The sequence below is a fragment of the Ranitomeya variabilis genome, chromosome 2 (genome assembly GCF_051348905.1).
Source record: "Ranitomeya variabilis isolate aRanVar5 chromosome 2, aRanVar5.hap1, whole genome shotgun sequence".
Classification (NCBI taxonomy): Eukaryota; Metazoa; Chordata; class Amphibia; order Anura; family Dendrobatidae; genus Ranitomeya; species Ranitomeya variabilis.
The window spans coordinates 331,279,216-331,296,196 of record NC_135233.1 but is presented as its reverse complement, the minus strand read 5'-3'; the positions used below and the strand labels follow the sequence as shown (position 1 = coordinate 331,296,196).

Here is a 16,981-nt window from a genome sequence, read left to right as displayed (position 1 = left end):
TACCTCCTCATCTCACCCTCTCTCTGTTGGTGTCCCTCAAGCAGGGGTGGATTAAGGGTAGCCAGGGCCCCGGGCTGTTCAGACACTGTGGGCCCCCCCGGTCATGTGATTGGGGTCATGTGACGGGGGTCATGATATACCTGAACCAGATTATTCCAGAAAAATGGCCGGGCCCTACTCTACTGTAACCTATTAAATATCAACACATCAAACTCTCGCCTACCATCGAAACCTTCAAAAAGAGCCTGAAGACCCACCTCTTCCGACAAGCCTACAACCTGCAGTAACCACCGATCGACCAAACCGCTGCATGACCAGCTCTATCCTCACCTACTGTATTCTCACCCATCCCTCGTAGATTGTGAGCCTTCGCGGGCAGGGTCCTCTCTCCTCCTGTACCAGTTATGACTTGTATTGTTTAAGATTATTGTACTTGTTTTTATTATGTATACCCCTCCTCACATGTAAAGCGCCATGGAATAAATGGCGCAATAACAATAAATAATAATAATAATAATAATAATAATATTAAATATTTGTTAAAATATGCATTACAATTTAGGTATATTTTGATTTATTTTTCAATTTTTAAAATGACCAATATCACATACAAGGAACAAATACCACCGCACCATGACCAGACCACAAATTACAACCACAGTGATTGAATAATATCACATACAAGGAACAAATACCGCTACACCATGTCAAGACCACATATTACCACCACTTCGTGACCAAATAGCACATACAAGGGACAAATACCGCAACACCATTTCCAGACCACATATTACCACCACATAGTGACTGAGTACTACAATACTGATCAGTAATAAAAAAAACCAAAACACAATACTATCACCATAAGTGCCAGTATTCACAGGAGATCTGTACTTAGTATGCAGTGTTTGTGTAGAGGTTATACAGAGATCACTGGTGATATTATACACAGGACCTCTGTATATAGTATACAGTGTAATAAGGTCCAAATAATACAAAAGTATATTGCAAAAAGATTTATTAATAATTTACAAAAGATCAAATCGCAGAAACATGGCTAAAAAGTGACAGATCTTACCACTACATAAACGGCGGTGAAAGAGCATGTGGAAGCCCTGGGAGACATCACTAGGTTACAGACATCAGTAAACAAAGGCCATAAATAAACAAAGGCCATAATGCACAGTGGCAGCGTCTCCAATCACATACCTAATGGCGCAGGGACACACGCACACACTCTGTTATGCATTATGCAGAGTGCGGGGCTGGGATTCACAAGCAGGGCGGCCACACAGGGGCAGTCTGCAAGCCTGGCTGTGACGTCAGACGGCCAGAGCTCACTGCGCCTGCACCAGACAGTACTACACAGCGCAGGCGCCGGATTTCATGCAAACACAGCGCGGAGGGGGCGGCGCCCAGCGCCCCTGAAGATTTGAGTGACTGCAGCCTGGCGTTTCAAGCAGGGGGGTGAGGACCTGCCTCCCTGGCGAAAGAAAGGTATTTTGGAGAATTTATAAAACGCATTATTTTGGCAATACATGCACCAAAAACTAAAAGAGCCACCTTGTTAGAATGCAGCATTACTGCTGCACAAGGTGGCTCTTTTAGTTTATAACGGCTGGAGGGGGTGACAGTGGCCCTTTAATTAGCCCCTATGGTAATAATATTCCCCATCCTGGCCCGGTTTATCTCATTCCTGGCTCCAGCCATATGTTCTCGCATCCTGCCCTCATGAGTATCCATTCTACCCCATATGATCTCCCCATCCTGCCCCATCTGCCTCCATCGTATCCATCCTGACCCATGATCCAATCCTGCCCCATGTCTTTCATTCTGCCCAGTGTCTCCAATCATGCCCCGTATCTACATTCTGCCCATGCCTCCAGTCCTGCCCCAAGTGTGTCCAGCAATCTGCCCCAGTGTGTCCAGCATTTTACCCCCAGTGTGTCCAGCAATCTGCCCCAGTATGTCCAGCATATTGCCCCAGTATCCAGCAACCTGCCCCAGTGTGTCCAGCATTGCCCCCAGGCAGTGTGTCCAGCAATCTGCCCCAGTGTCTCCAGCATTGCCCCCAGACAGTGTGTTCACCAGCAATCTGCCCCAGTGTGTCCAGCATTGCCCCCAGTGTGTCCAGCAGTCTGCCCCAGTGTGTTCAGCATTGCCCCCAGTGTGTCCAGCATATTACCCCCAGTGTGTCCAGCAATCTGCCCCAGTGTGTCCAGCATTGCCCCCAGACAGTGTGTCCAGCAATCTGCCCCAGTGTGTCCAGCATTGCCCCCAGACAACAGTGTGTCCAGCAATCTGCCCCAGTGTGTCCAGCATATTACCCCCAATGTGTCCAGCATATTACCCCCAGTGTGTCCAGCATATTACCTGTTGTGATTTTGCTTTTTGCTCCCTCTAGTGGTCATTAGTGATTTGACTCTGGAGCGTCTGTCTTTTCCTATATCCTCACCTGGGCCGTTAGTTCAGGGCGTTGCTATATAAGCTCCCTGGTGCTCTTGTCCTCTGATCCTGGTTCCTGTTTTTCAAGCTAAGTCTGCTTCTTTGCTTTTTGCTTTTGTTTTGTTTGGTATTTTTGTCCAGCTTGTTCCTATCTGTATCCTGACCTTTGCTGGAAGCTCTAGGGGGCTGGTGTTCTCCCCCCGGACCGTTAGACGGTTCGGGGGTTCTTGAATCTCCAGCGTGGATTTTTATAGGGTTTTTGTTGACCAGATAAGTTATCTTGCTATATTCTGCTATTAGTAAGCTGGCCTCTCTTTGCTGAACCTGGTTCATTTCTGTGTTTGTCATTTCCTCTTACCTCACCGTTATTATTTGTGGGGGGCTTGTATCTTGCTTTGGGGTCCCTTTCTCTGGAGGCAAGAAAGGTCTTTGTTTTCTTCTCCTAGGGGTAGTTAGATTCTCCGGCTGGCGCGAGTCATCTAGCGATCACCGTAGGCATGATCCCCGGCTACTTCTAGTGTTGGCGTTAGGAGTAGCTATTTGGTCAACCCAGTTACCACAGCCCTATGAGCTGGATTTTTGTATCTTGCAGACTTACACGTTCCTCTGAGACCCTGTCCACTGGGGTCATAACAGTATGCCAGGCCAGTATTAAATGTTTAATGCATTGCAGAAGTGGGATTATAAGAAAGAAAATTTTGAGTTTTTTTTTTCCCTCTCTCATTTTTTTTTTCTTTTCCCCTTTACCTCAGAGTGGCTTAAGCTTGCTGCAGACATGAATGTCCAGACCTTGATTACAAGTGTGGACCAGCTTGCCGCTCGTGTGCAGGGTATACAAGATTATGTTACCAGAAATCCTAGGTCTGAACCCAAGATTCCGATTCCTGAACTGTTTTCAGGAGACCGATTTAAGTTTAGGAATTTCAGGAATAATTGTAAATTATTTTTGTCCCTGAAACCTTGTTCGTCTGGAGACTCTGCTCAACAAGTAAAAATTGTTATTTCATTCTTACGGGGTGACCCTCAGGATTGGGCTTTTTCGTTGGCGCCAGGAGATCCGGCATTGGCTGATATTGATGCGTTTTTTCTGGCGCTCGGTTTACTTTATGAGGAACCCAATCTTGAGATTCAGGCAGAGAAAGCCTTGCTGGCTATGTCTCAGGGCCAGGACGAGGCTGAGGTGTATTGCCAAAAATTTCGGAAATGGTCCGTGCTGACACATTGGAACGAGTGTGCACTGGCCGCTAATTTTAGAAATGGCCTTTCTGAGGCCATTAAGAATGTTATGGTGGGTTTTCCCATTCCCACAGGTCTGAATGATACCATGTCCCTGGCTATTCAAATTGACCGGCGGTTGCGGGAGCGCAAAACCGCAAATTCCCTCATGTTGTTGTCTGAACAGACACCTGATGTGATGCAATGTGATAGAAAAACCGCAAATTCCCTCATGGTGTTGTCTGAACGGACACCTGATTTGATGCAATGTGATAGAATCCTGACTAGAAATGAGAGGAAAATTCATAGACGCCGGAATGGCTTGTGCTACTACTGTGGTGATTCTACACATGTTATCTCAGCATGCTCTAAACGTATATCTAAGGTTGTTAGTCCTGTCACCGTTGGTAATTTGCATCCTAAGTTTATTCTGTCTGTAACTTTGATTTGCTCACTGTCATCTTATCCTGTCATGGCGTTTGTAGATTCAGGTGCTGCCCTGAGTCTTATGGATCTCTCATTTGCTAAGCGCTGTGGTTTTATTCTTGAACCATTAGAAAATCCTATCCCTCTTAGGGGTATTGATGCTACGCCATTGGCAGAAAATAAGCCGCAGTATTGGACACAGGTTACCATGTGCATGACTCCTGAACACCGCGAGGTGATACGTTTTCTCGTTCTACATAAAATGCATGATTTGGTTGTTTTGGGGCTGCCATGGTTACAGACCCATAATCCAGTCCTTGACTGGAAGGCTATGTCAGTGTCTAGTTGGGGCTGTCGTGGTATTCATGAGGATTCCCTGCCTGTGTCTATTGCTTCTTCTACGCCTTCGGAAGTTCCGGAGTACTTGTCTGATTATCAGGATGTCTTTAGCGAGTCCAGGTCCAGTGCATTGCCTCCTCATAGGGAATGTGACTGTGCAATAGATTTGATTCCAGGCAGTAAATTTCCTAAGGGAAGACTGTTTAATCTGTCGATACCTGAACATACCGCTATGCGTTCATATATCAAGGAGTCTCTGGAGAAAGGACACATCCGTCCGTCTTCTTCCCCTCTTGGTGCGGGATTCTTTTTTGTGGCTAAAAAGGACGGATCTTTGAGGCCTTGTATTGACTATCGGCTTTTAAATAAGATCACTGTCAAATTTCAGTATCCTTTGCCGCTGTTGTCTGACTTGTTTGCCCGGATTAAAGGTGCCAAATGGTTTACCAAGATAGACCTTCGTGGTGCGTACAACCTTGTGCGCATTAAGCAAGGGGATGAATGGAAAACCGCATTCAATACGCCCGAAGGTCATTTTGAGTACTTGGTGATGCCTTTTGGGCTCTCTAATGCCCCTTCAGTTTTTCAGTCCTTTATGCATGACATTTTCCGGAACTATCTGGATAAATTTCTGATCGTTTATCTGGATGATATTCTGTTTTTTTCTGATAATTGGGACTCGCATGTGGAGCAGGTCAGGATGGTCTTTAAAATTTTGCGTGAAAATTCTTTGTTTGTCAAGGGCTCAAAGTGTCTTTTTGGTGTACAGAAGGTTCCCTTTTTGGGGTTCATTTTTTCCCCTTCTGCTGTGGAGATGGACTCAGTCAAGGTCCGAGCTATTCTTGATTGGACTCAGCCCTCGTCAGTTAAGAGTCTTCAGAAGTTCTTGGGTTTCGCTAACTTCTACCGTCGTTTTATCGCTAACTTTTCTAGCATTGTGAAACCTTTGACGGATATGACCAAGAAGGGCTCCGATGTGGTTAATTGGGCTCCTGCTGCCGTGGAGGCTTTCCAGGAGTTGAAACGTCGGTTTACTTCGGCGCCTGTTTTGTGCCAGCCTGATGTCTCGCTTCCCTTTCAAGTTGAGGTGGATGCTTCAGAGATTGGAGCAGGGGCTGTTTTGTCGCAGAGAGGCCCTGGTTGCTCTGTTATGAGACCTTGCGCCTTTTTCTCTAGGAAGTTTTCGCCTGCGGAGCGAAATTATGATGTGGGCAATCGGGAGTTGTTGGCCATGAAATGGGCATTTGAGGAGTGGCGTCATTGGCTCGAGGGTGCTAAGCATCGTGTGGTGGTCTTGACTGATCACAAAAATCTGATGTATCTCGAGTCTGCTAAACGCCTGAATCCTAGACAGGCCCGCTGGTCATTGTTTTTCTCCCGTTTTGACTTTGTTGTCTCGTATTTACCAGGTTCAAAGAATGTGAAGGCCGATGCTCTTTCCAGGAGCTTTGTGCCTGATGCTCCTGGAGTCGCTGAACCTGTTGGTATTCTTAAGGATGGTATTATCTTGTCAGCTATTTCTCCTGATCTGCGACGTGTGTTGCAGAGATTTCAGGCTGATAGGCCTGATTCTTGTCCACCTGACAGACTGTTTGTGCCTGATAAGTGGACCAGCAGAGTCATTTCCGAGGTTCATTCCTCGGTGTTGGCAGGTCACCCAGGAATTTTTGGCACCAGAGATCTGGTGGCCAGATCCTTTTGGTGGCCTTCCTTGTCTAGGGATGTGCGGTCATTTGTACAGTCCTGTGGGACTTGTGCTCGAGCTAAGCCTTGCTGTTCTCGTGCCAGCGGGTTGCTCTTGCCCTTGCCTGTCCCTAAGAGACCTTGGACACATATCTCCATGGATTTCATTTCTGATCTTCCTGTGTCTCAGGACATGTCTGTTATCTGGGTGATATGTGATCGCTTCTCCAAGATGGTCCATTTGGTTCCTTTGCCTAAACTGCCTTCCTCTTCCGATCTGGTTCCTGTGTTTTTCCAGAACGTGGTTCGTTTGCACGGCATCCCTGAGAATATTGTGTCAGACAGAGGATCCCAGTTCGTTTCCAGATTCTGGCGATCCTTTTGTAGTAGGATGGGCATTGACTTGTCGTTTTTGTCTGCTTTCCATCCTCAGACTAATGGACAGACGGAGCGAACTAATCAGACTTTGGAGGCTTATTTGAGGTGTTTTGTCTCTGCTGATCAGGACGATTGGGTGACCTTCTTGCCGTTAGCTGAGTTTGCCCTTAATAATCGGGCTAGTTCCGCCACCTTGGTTTTGCCGTTTTTCTGCAACTCTGGTTTCCACCCTCGTTTTTCTTCGGGTCATGTGGAACCTTCTGACTGCCCTGGGGTGGATTCTGTGGTGGATAGGTTGCAGCGGATCTGGAATCTTGTGGTGGACAACTTGAAGTTGTCACAGGAGAGGGCTCAGCGCTTTGCCAACCGCCGCCGCGGTGTGGGTCCCCGACTACGTGTTGGGGATTTGGTGTGGCTTTCTTCCCGCTTTGTTCCTATGAAGGTTTCCTCTCCCAAATTTAAACCTCGTTTTATTGGTCCTTACAAGATATTGGAAATTCTTAATCCTGTATCCTTTCGCCTGGATCTACCTGTGTCGTTTGCTATCCACAACGTGTTTCATAGGTCCTTGTTGCGGCGGTACGTTGTGCCTGTGGTTCCTTCTGCTGAGCCTCCTGCTCCGGTGTTGGTTGAGGGCGAGTTGGAGTACGTGGTGGAGAAGATCTTGGATTCTCGTCTCTCCAGGCGGAGGCTTCAGTACCTGGTCAAGTGGAAGGGCTATGGTCAGGAAGATAATTCCTGGGTGGTCGCCTCTGATGTTCATGCGGCCGATTTAGTTCGTGCCTTTCATGCCGCTCATCCTGATCGCCCTGGTGGTCGTGGTGAGGGTTCGGTGACCCCTCACTAAGGGGGGGGTACTGTTGTGATTTTGCTTTTTGCTCCCTCTAGTGGTCATTAGTGATTTGACTCTGGAGCGTCTGTCTTTTCCTATATCCTCACCTGGGCCGTTAGTTCAGGGGCGTTGCTATATAAGCTCCCTGGACCTTCAGTTCAATGCCTGGCATCGTTGAAATCAGAGCTAATCTGTTGTGCTCTTGTCCTCTGATCCTGGTTCCTGTTTTTCAAGCTAAGTCTGCTTCTTTGCTTTTTGCTTTTGTTTTGTTTGGTATTTTTGTCCAGCTTGTTCCTATCTGTATCCTGACCTTTGCTGGAAGCTCTAGGGGGCTGGTGTTCTCCCCCCGGACCGTTAGACGGTTCGGGGGTTCTTGAATCTCCAGCGTGGATTTTTATAGGGTTTTTGTTGACCAGATAAGTTATCTTGCTATATTCTGCTATTAGTAAGCTGGCCTCTCTTTGCTGAACCTGGTTCATTTCTGTGTTTGTCATTTCCTCTTACCTCACCGTTATTATTTGTGGGGGGCTTGTATCTTGCTTTGGGGTCCCTTTCTCTGGAGGCAAGAAAGGTCTTTGTTTTCTTCTCCTAGGGGTAGTTAGATTCTCCGGCTGGCGCGAGTCATCTAGCGATCACCGTAGGCATGATCCCCGGCTACTTCTAGTGTTGGCGTTAGGAGTAGCTATTTGGTCAACCCAGTTACCACAGCCCTATGAGCTGGATTTTTGTATCTTGCAGACTTACACATTCCTCTGAGACCCTGTCCACTGGGGTCATAACAATTACCCCCAGTGTGTCCAGCAATCTGCCCCAGTGTGTCCAGCATTGCCCCCAGACAGTGTGTCCAGCAATCTGCCCCAGTGTGTCCAGCATATTACCCCCAATGTGTCCAGCATATTACCCCCAGTGTGTCCAGCATTTCCCCCAGACAGTGTGTCCGGCAATCTGCCCCAGTTTGTCCAGCATTGCCTCCAGACAGTGTGTCCAGCAATCTGCCCCAGTGTGTCCAGCATATTACCCCCAGTGGGTCCAGCATTGCCCCCAGACAGTGTGTCCAGCAATCTGCCCCAGTGTGTCCAGCATTGCCCCCAGACAGTGTGTCCAGCAATCTGCCCCAGTGTGTCCAGCATTGCCCCCAGACAGTGTGTCCAGCAATCTGCCCCAGTGTGTCCAGCATTGCCCCCAGACAGTGTGTCCAGCAATCTGCCCCAGTGTCTCCAGCGTTGCCTCCAGACAGTGTGTCCACCAGCAATCTGCCCCAGTGTGTCCAGCATATTGCCCACAGTGTCCAGCATTCTGGCCCGCCCGGGCCCCCGGATTGCCGTTAGCAAAAAAAAAAAACGAGTTCTCCTCACCTGACCTGTGCGCTCCAGCGGCGAGCTCCCTCCAGCAGCGCGCACTCGCCAGCGACTGACGGCCTCCAATTGGCTGGCGGCTGTTGTTAACTATTGACATGCGGGCGCGTGCCCGCACGTCAATAGGTGAAACTGCCGCAGCGCCGGTAGGGGCCCAGTGAGCAGATGAGACGGGGCCCGATGCGGGCCCCCTCTCTGCCCACCGGGCCCATACGCCAGTCAGGGCAGTAATGCCCTGATGGCGGCGAGCAATCTGAGCGGTAGCCCAGGGCCCCCCACACCACTAGGCCCTGGGTTACCACCCATATTCACCCTATTATAATCCGCTCCTGCCCTCAAGGCTCTGTCCTAGGACCGCTTCTCTTCTCAATCTATACCCTTGGCCTGGGACAACTCATAAAGTCCTATAGCTTCCAGTACCACCTTTATGCTGATGACACTCAGATCTACTTCTCTGGCCCAGATGTCACCTCTCTGCTGTCCAGAATCCCGGAGTATCTATCAGCCATATCCTCCTTCTCCTCTCGCTTCCTCAAGCTCAATGTGGAGAAATCTGAACTAATTATCTTTCCTCCATCTCACATATCTTCCCTACCTGACCTATCTATCACAATTAAGGACATCACACTTTCCCCCGTACCGGAAGTCCGCTGCCTCGGAGTAACCTTTGACTCTGCCCTGTCCTTCAAACCGCACATCCAAGCTCTTTCCACCTCCTGTCGCCTCCAGCTCAAAAATACTTCAAGAATCCATCCTTTCCTCAACCCTCACTCTATCAAAATGCTTGTGCATGCCCTAATCATCTCCCGCCTGACTACTGCAATATCCTCCTCTGTGGCCTATCTTCTAACACTCTTGCACCTCTCCAGTCCATCCTTAACTCTGCTGCCTGACTACCGTATTTTTCGCTTTTTAAGACGCACTTTTTTCCCCAAAATTTGAGGGGGAAATGGGGATGCGTCTTACAATGCGGATATACCGCTTACCGGTACCGTTGCATGCTGCGGGGGGGCTCTGCCGACATTTCGTGAAAGGCCAGAGCCCCCCTGCAGTTCCGTGGTTTCCTCCTGTGTCGTGGCTCTGGGAAAATGGCTGCCGGAGGCAGATCTCGAGAGATGAGATGTCAGCGCTGATATCTCATCTCCCGAGACCTTGGTGCCGAGATCTCCATCTGCGCATGTGCTGCCTCCCGGTGGCCATTTTCCCAAAGTCCACCGCACAGGAAAGCATGGATGAACTGCCGGGGGTCTCTGGCCTTTCTCAAAATGTCAGCAGACCCCCCCGCCGCAGCACCGGAGACGCCAGTATCAGCTGAGACACCCCTGCTGCACAGGAGCCCCCCCGCAGCACAGGAGACCCCCGCAGCACAGGACACCTGCACAACCCATCATCCCAGCCTGCGGCCTGCAGCAACGCTCCACTCCTGCCTCCTCCAGCAGCGACCCTGGAATCCCGCTTCACTGCAGCCACCCCCCCCCCCCGGTAAGCAATAAGACAAATGGATTATAAGAAACACCACCATTTTATTTAAAAAACGTTTTTTCCTATTTTTCTCCTCAAAATTTGTGGCGTGTCTTATAATCAGGAGCGTCTTACAAAGTGAAAAATACTAATAATCTCTCTCCTCACTACACTCCTGCTTCCCCTCTTTGCAAATCCCTTCATTGGCTCCCAATTTCCCAGCGTATCCAGTTTAAACTACTAACACTGACCTAGAAAGCCATCCATAACCTTTCATCTCCGTATATTTCTGAACTAATCACCCAATATCTTCCCTCACGTAAACCCTTCTCTTGTACAGCACCATGGAATCAATGGTGCTATATAAATAATAATAATAACACCCTGCTTAATGCAAGATTCATTAAGCTATCATAGAATTATAGAGTTGGAAGGGACCTCCTGGGTCATTTGGGCCGTGCAGGATTCACTAAATCATCCCAGACAGATGTCTGTCCAGCCTCTGTTTGAAGACTTCCATTGAAGGAGAACTTGCCATCTCTCTTGTCAGCCTGTTACACTCGTTGATCACCCAGACTGTTAAAAAGTTGTTTCTAATATCTAATCAGTGTCTCCTTCCATTCAGTTTCATCTCATTGCTTCTAGTCTTTCCTTGTGCAAATGAGAATGAAGCTGATCAATCTACAGTTCGACAGCCCTTTAGATATTTGTAGACAGCTTTTGATTTTGTTGTTAGCCTTCTTTTTTGCAATGCTACCGTTCCTCGTAGGACATAGTTTGCGCTCACCACCCTGGTAGCTCTTCTCTGAACTTGCTCCAGTTTTTCTATGTCTGTTTTTAAAGTGTGGTGCCCAAAAATGTACACAATATTCAAGATGAGGTCTAACCAAGGAGGACAGAGGGGCATAATTACTACATGTGATCTAGACTGTATGCTTCTTTTAATACATCCCAGAACTGTGTTTGCATTTTTTTGCTGCTGCATCACACTGTTGCCTCATGTGCAGTCTGTGATCTATTAGTATACCCAACACTTTTTCACATGTGCTGTTGCTTAGTTCTATTCCTCCCATTCTGTTCATGTCATTTTTGTTTTTCTTGCCCAGATGTAGAACCTTGCATTTCTCCCTGTTCAATACCATTCTCTTAAGGTACCGTCACGCTCAGCAACGCTGCAGCGATATAGACAACGAGCCGATCGCTGCAGCGTCGCTGTTTAGGTCGCTGGGGAGCTGTCACACAGACAGCTCTCTCCAGCGACCAACGATCAGGGGAACGACTTCGGCATCGTTGAAACTGTCTTCAACGATGCCGAAGTCCCCTGTAGCACCCGGGTAACCAGGGTAAACATCGGGTTACTAAGTGCAGGGCCGCGCTTAGTAACCCGATATTTACCCTGGTTGCCATTGTAAAAGTAAAAAAAAACAAAACACTACATACTCACCTTCTGATGTCTGTCACGTCCCCCGGTGTCCGCACTGCTGCTCAGAGCTTCCTGCACTGAATGTGTCAGGGCCGGCAGAGCACAGCGGTGACATCACCGCTGTGCTCGGCTTTACGGCCGGCACTGACACATTCAGTGCAGGAAGCTCTGAGCAGCAGCGCGGACGCCGGGGGACGTGACAGACATCAGAAGGTGAGTATATTTACCCTGGTTACCATTGTAAAACATTGCTGGCATCGTTGCTTTTGCTGTCAAACATGACGATACACACCGACCTAACGACGAAATAAGGTGCTGGCCTTCTAGCTCCGACCAACGATATCACAGCGGGATCCAGATCGCTGCTGCGTGTCAAACACAACGATATCGCTATCCAGGATGCTGCAACGTCACGGATCATTGTCGTTCTCGTTGGAAAGTTGTTCAGTGTGAAGGTACCTTTAGTCTCTGCCCATTGTTCAAGCTTATCTAGATCCTTCTGAATCCTTTATCTGTCTTCTCTAGTATTAGCTGTCACTCCCAGCTTTGAATCATCTGCAAATTTGATTAGTTTACCTTCTGTTTCCTTATTTAGATCATTTATAAAAATGTTGAACAACAATGGGTCCAGGACAGAGCCTTGTGGTACCCCACATAAAACACTTTTCCAATTGGAAGTGCAACCATTTATAACTACTCTTTGAATAAGATCACTGAGCCAGTTATGAATCCATCAGTCAGCTTTGTCAATGTCATTTTTCAATAAGTATAGTATGAGATACTTTTTCAAATGATTTGCTGAAGTCGAGATACACTATATCTACCGCATTTCCCTGATCCACCCAGTCAGTGATTTCATCATAGTAGGAAATTAGATTAGTCTGGCATGACTTGTTTGCTACAAAACCATGCTGGCTCTGGTTAATTATTGTATTCTTATCCAAGTACTTACATACATGCTGTTTAATAATTTGTTCAAATATATCTCCTGGTATAGAAGTAAGGATTACTGGCCTGTAATTTCCGGGCTCTGTCTTTTTTCCTTTTTTTGAAGATAGGGACAACATTTGCCCTTCTCCATTATTCTGGGACCTCTCTTTTCCAGGCTTTTTCAAAGATTCTGGCTAGTGGTTCCACCATTACCTCTGCTAACGCTTTCCGTACCCTAGGATGTAATTCATCTGGACCAGGAGATTTAAATTTAAATAAAGGGAAAAATAAATCCAAACCTACAGGGCCCTGCATGAAAAAGTAAACTTAATAACTGGTTGGTCGAACCTTAGCAGCAACAACTGCAATCAAGTATTTGTGATAACTGGATATGAGTCTTTTGCAACACTCTGGAGAAATTGTGTCCCACTCATCTTTGCAGAATTGTGTTAATTCAGCCACATTTGAGGGTTTTCAAGCATGAACTGCCTTTTAAGGTCATCTCACAGCATCTCAATATGATTAATGTCAGAATTTTGACTATGCCACTCCATACTCTAAATTTTGTTTTTCTTAAGCCATTCAGAGGTGGACTTGCTGGTGTATTTTGGATCATTGTCCTGCTGCATAACCCAAGTGCACTTCAGCTTGTGGTCACAAACAGATGGCTGCACATTCTTCTTTAGGATTTTTTGGTAGACAGCAGAATTCATGGTTCCATTTACCACACCAAGTCTTCCAGGTCCTGAAGCAACAAAACAGCCCCAGACCATCACACTACCACCACCATATTTTACTATTGGTATGATGTTCCTTTTCTGAAATGCTGAGTTACTTCTACTCCAGATTTAATGAGACATACACCTTCCAAAGAGTTCAACTTTGTCTTGTCAGCGCTGCCACAGAGTATTCTCCAATAACTCTTGGGGGTCATCAAGATGTTTTCTGGCAAAACTGAGACAAGCTCAGCAGTGGTTTTCGTCTTGTAACTCTGCCATGCAGGCCATTTTTGCCCAGTCTCTTTCTTATGGTGGAGTCATGAACACTGAGCTTAACTTGGCAAGTAAGGCCTGCAGTCCTTTAGATGTTGTTGTGGAGTCTTTTGTGACCTCTCGGATGAGTCACTGCTGCGCTCTTGGGGTAATTTTTGTTGGTCGGCCACTCCTGGGAAGGTTCACTGCTGTTCCATGTTTTTGCCATTGGGGATAATGGCTCTCACTGTGGTTCGCTGGAGTCCCAAAGCTCTAGATATGGCTTTAGAACATTTTCCAAACTGATAGATCTCAATTACTTTGTTTCTCCTTTGTTCCAGAATTTCGTTGGATCACGTCATGATGTCTAGCGTTTAAGGAATTTTTGGTCTACTTCACTTTCACAGGCAGGTCCTATTTCAGTGATTTCTTGATTAAGAACAAGTATGGCAATAATCAGGCCTGGATGTGACTAGGGAATTTGACACTCAGCTTCCCAAAGATGTGATAAACCACAGTTAATTTATGTTTTAAGGGGGGGCAATCACTATTTCACACAGAGCCCTGTAGGTTTAGATTTCTTTTTACTTAAACCCCTTTCTGTCATTGGACGTACTACTCCATCCATGTGGGGTGGGCCCTACTTCCCAAGGACGGAATAGTACGTCCAGAGCGATTGGCCGCGCTCAGAGGGGGAGCATGGCCGATCGCGGCCGGGTGTCAGCTGACTATCGCAGCTGACATCCGGCACTATGTGACAGGAGCGGTCACGGACCACCCCCGGCACATTTACCCCCGGCACACTGCGATCAAACATGATCGCAGTGTTCCGGCGGTACAGGGAAGCATCGCGCAGGGAGGGGGCTCCCTGCGTGCTTCCCTGAGACGATCGGTACAAGGCGATGTGCTCACCTTGTACCGAGCGTCTCCTCCTTGCAGGCCCCCGATCCAAAATGGCCGCGGGGCTGCATCCGGGTCCTGCAGGGAGGTGGCTTCACAGCGCCTGCTCAGAGCAGGAGCCGGGAAGCCTGGAGCTGTGCATGTCATATTGCTGATCTGACACAGTGCACAGCAAAGTGTCAGATCGGCGATCTGTCACTTTACTGTGATGCCCCCCCCCCCCAGGGCAAAGTAAAAATGTAGGAAAAAAAAATGACATGTGTAAAAAAGAAAAAAAAAATTCCTAAATAAATAATAAAAATATATATATTGTTACAATAAATACATTCCTTTAGCTAAATAAAAAAAAAAACAATAAAAGTACACATATTTAGTATTGCCGCGTCCGTAACGACCCGACCTATAAAATTGTCCCACTAGTTAACCCCTTCAGTGAACACCGTAAAAAAGAAAAAAAAAAAACGAGGCAAAAAACAACGCTTTATTATCATACTGCCGAACAAAAAGTGGAATAACATGCGATCAAAAAGACGGATATAAATAACCATGGTACCACTGAAAACATCATCTTGAACCGCAAAAAACGAGCCACTATACAGCATCAGCAGCGAAAAAATAAAAAAGTTATAGTCCTCAGAATAAAGCGATGCAAAAATAATTATTTTTTCTATAAAATAGTTTTTATCGTATAAAAGCTCCAAAACATAAAAAAAGATATAAATGAGGTATCGCTGTAATTGTACTGACCTGAAGAATAAAATTGCTTTATCCATTTTACCAAGCGTGGAACGGTATAAACGCCTCCCCAAAAAGAATTTCATTAATAGCTGGTTTTTGGTCATTCTGCCTCACAAAAATCGGAATAAAAAGCGATCAAAAAATGTTACATGCCCAAAAATGTTACCAATAAAAACGTCAACTCGTCCCGCAAAAAACAAGACCTCACATGACTCTGTGGACCAAAATATGGAAAAATGATAGCACTCAAAAGGTGGTAACGCAAAAAACATTTTTTTGCAATAAAAAGCGTCTTTTAGTGTGTGATGGCTGTTGTGAAATTGGATTTTGGGCTCCCCCGGTGGCCACTGGTGGAATTGAACTGGTGTGCATCATCCTCTCTGTTCACCTTTTTCCATCAGGATGTGGGAGTCGCTATTTAGCCTTGCTCCTCTGTCACTTCCATGCCGGTCAACATTGTAATCAGAAGCCTTTCTGTGCATGTTCCTGCTGCTAGACAACTCCCAGCTTAGTTGGACTTAGTCCTTGTTTGTTTTTGCATTTTGTTCCAGTTCACAGCTGTAGTTTCGTTTCTGTGTCTGGAAAGCTCTTGTGATCTGAAATTGCCACTCTGATGTTATGAGTTAATACTAGAGTCTTAAAGTAATTTCAGGATGGTATTTTGATAGGGTTTTCAGCTGACCATGAAAGTGCCCTTTCTGTCTTCCTGCTATCTAGTAAGCGGACCTCAATTTTGCTAAACCTATTTTCATACTACGTTTGTCATTTCATCTAAAATCACCGCCAATATTTGTGGGGGCCTCGGTCTGCCTTTCGGGGAAATTTCTCTAGAGGTGAGCCAGGACTATATTTTCCTCTGCCAGGATTAGTTAGTCCTCCGGCCGGCGCTGGGCGTCTAGGGATAAAACGCAGGCTACGCTACCCGGCTACTGTTAGTTGTGCGGCAGGTTTAGTTCATGGTCAGTTTAGTTTCCATCCTTCCAAGAGCTAGTTCGTATGTTTGCTGGGCTATGTTCTCTTGCCATTGAGAACCATAACAGTTTGACCGGCCATAAAGGGTTAAATTAATTGACAGAGAAAGGAGAGAAAAGAGAAGTCTGCTGAAGATTTTTTTTTTTTTTTTCTCAGTTCTGAGTGTGCTTGTAATTGAATCTCTTGCAAGTCTGCCTATATTGCAGCCTTTCTCTCTCTCTCTCCTTCTAATCCTGGAATGGCTCTGTGTTCACCTGTTTAAAATGGATATTCAGAGTTTAGCTGCAGGTTTGAATAATCTCACCACGAAAGTTCAAAACTTACAAGATTTTGTTGTTCATGTTCCTATATCTGAACCTAGAATTCCTTTGCCTGAATTTTTCTCGGGGAATAGATCTTGCTTTCAAAATTTCAAAAATAATTGCAAGTTGTTTTTGTCCCTGAAATCTCGCTCTGCTGGAGATCCTGCTCAGCAGGTCAGGATTGTGATTTCTTTGCTCCTGGGCGACCCTCAGGATTGGGCTTTTGCATTGGCTCCAGGGGATCCTGCGTTGCTCAATGTGGATGCGTTTTTTCTGGCCTTGGGGTTGCTTTATGAGGAACCTCAGTTAGAACTTCAGGCGGAAAAGGCCTTGATGTCCCTATCTCAGGGGCAAGACGAAGCTGAAATATACTGCCAGAAATTCCGTAAATGGGCTGTGCTTACTCAGTGGAATGAGTGCGCCCTGGCGGCGAATTTCAGAGAGGGTCTCTCTGATGCCATTAAGGATGTTATGGTGGGGTTCCCTGTGCCTGCGGGTCTGAATGAGTCCATGACAATGGCTATCCAGATCGATAGGCGTCTGCGGGAGCGCAAACCTGTGCACCATTTGGCGGTGTCTACTGAGAAGACGCCAGAGAATATGCAATGTGA

At 46.7% G+C, this 16,981-nt stretch overlaps 1 protein-coding gene across 1 annotated transcript in view; it reads left to right on the top strand.

Annotated features, from left to right (window-relative positions):
* Nucleotides 1-1,400: 1,400 nt before the first annotated feature.
* Nucleotides 1,401-16,981, top strand: part of CCDC160 (coiled-coil domain containing 160) — an 84,014-nt gene continuing 68,433 nt past the window's right edge. Inside the window, exon 1 of the mRNA XM_077285333.1 lies at nt 1,401-1,497. The gene's annotated coding sequence lies outside the window, so the exon portion shown is untranslated. The remainder of the gene's footprint in view (nt 1,498-16,981) is intronic.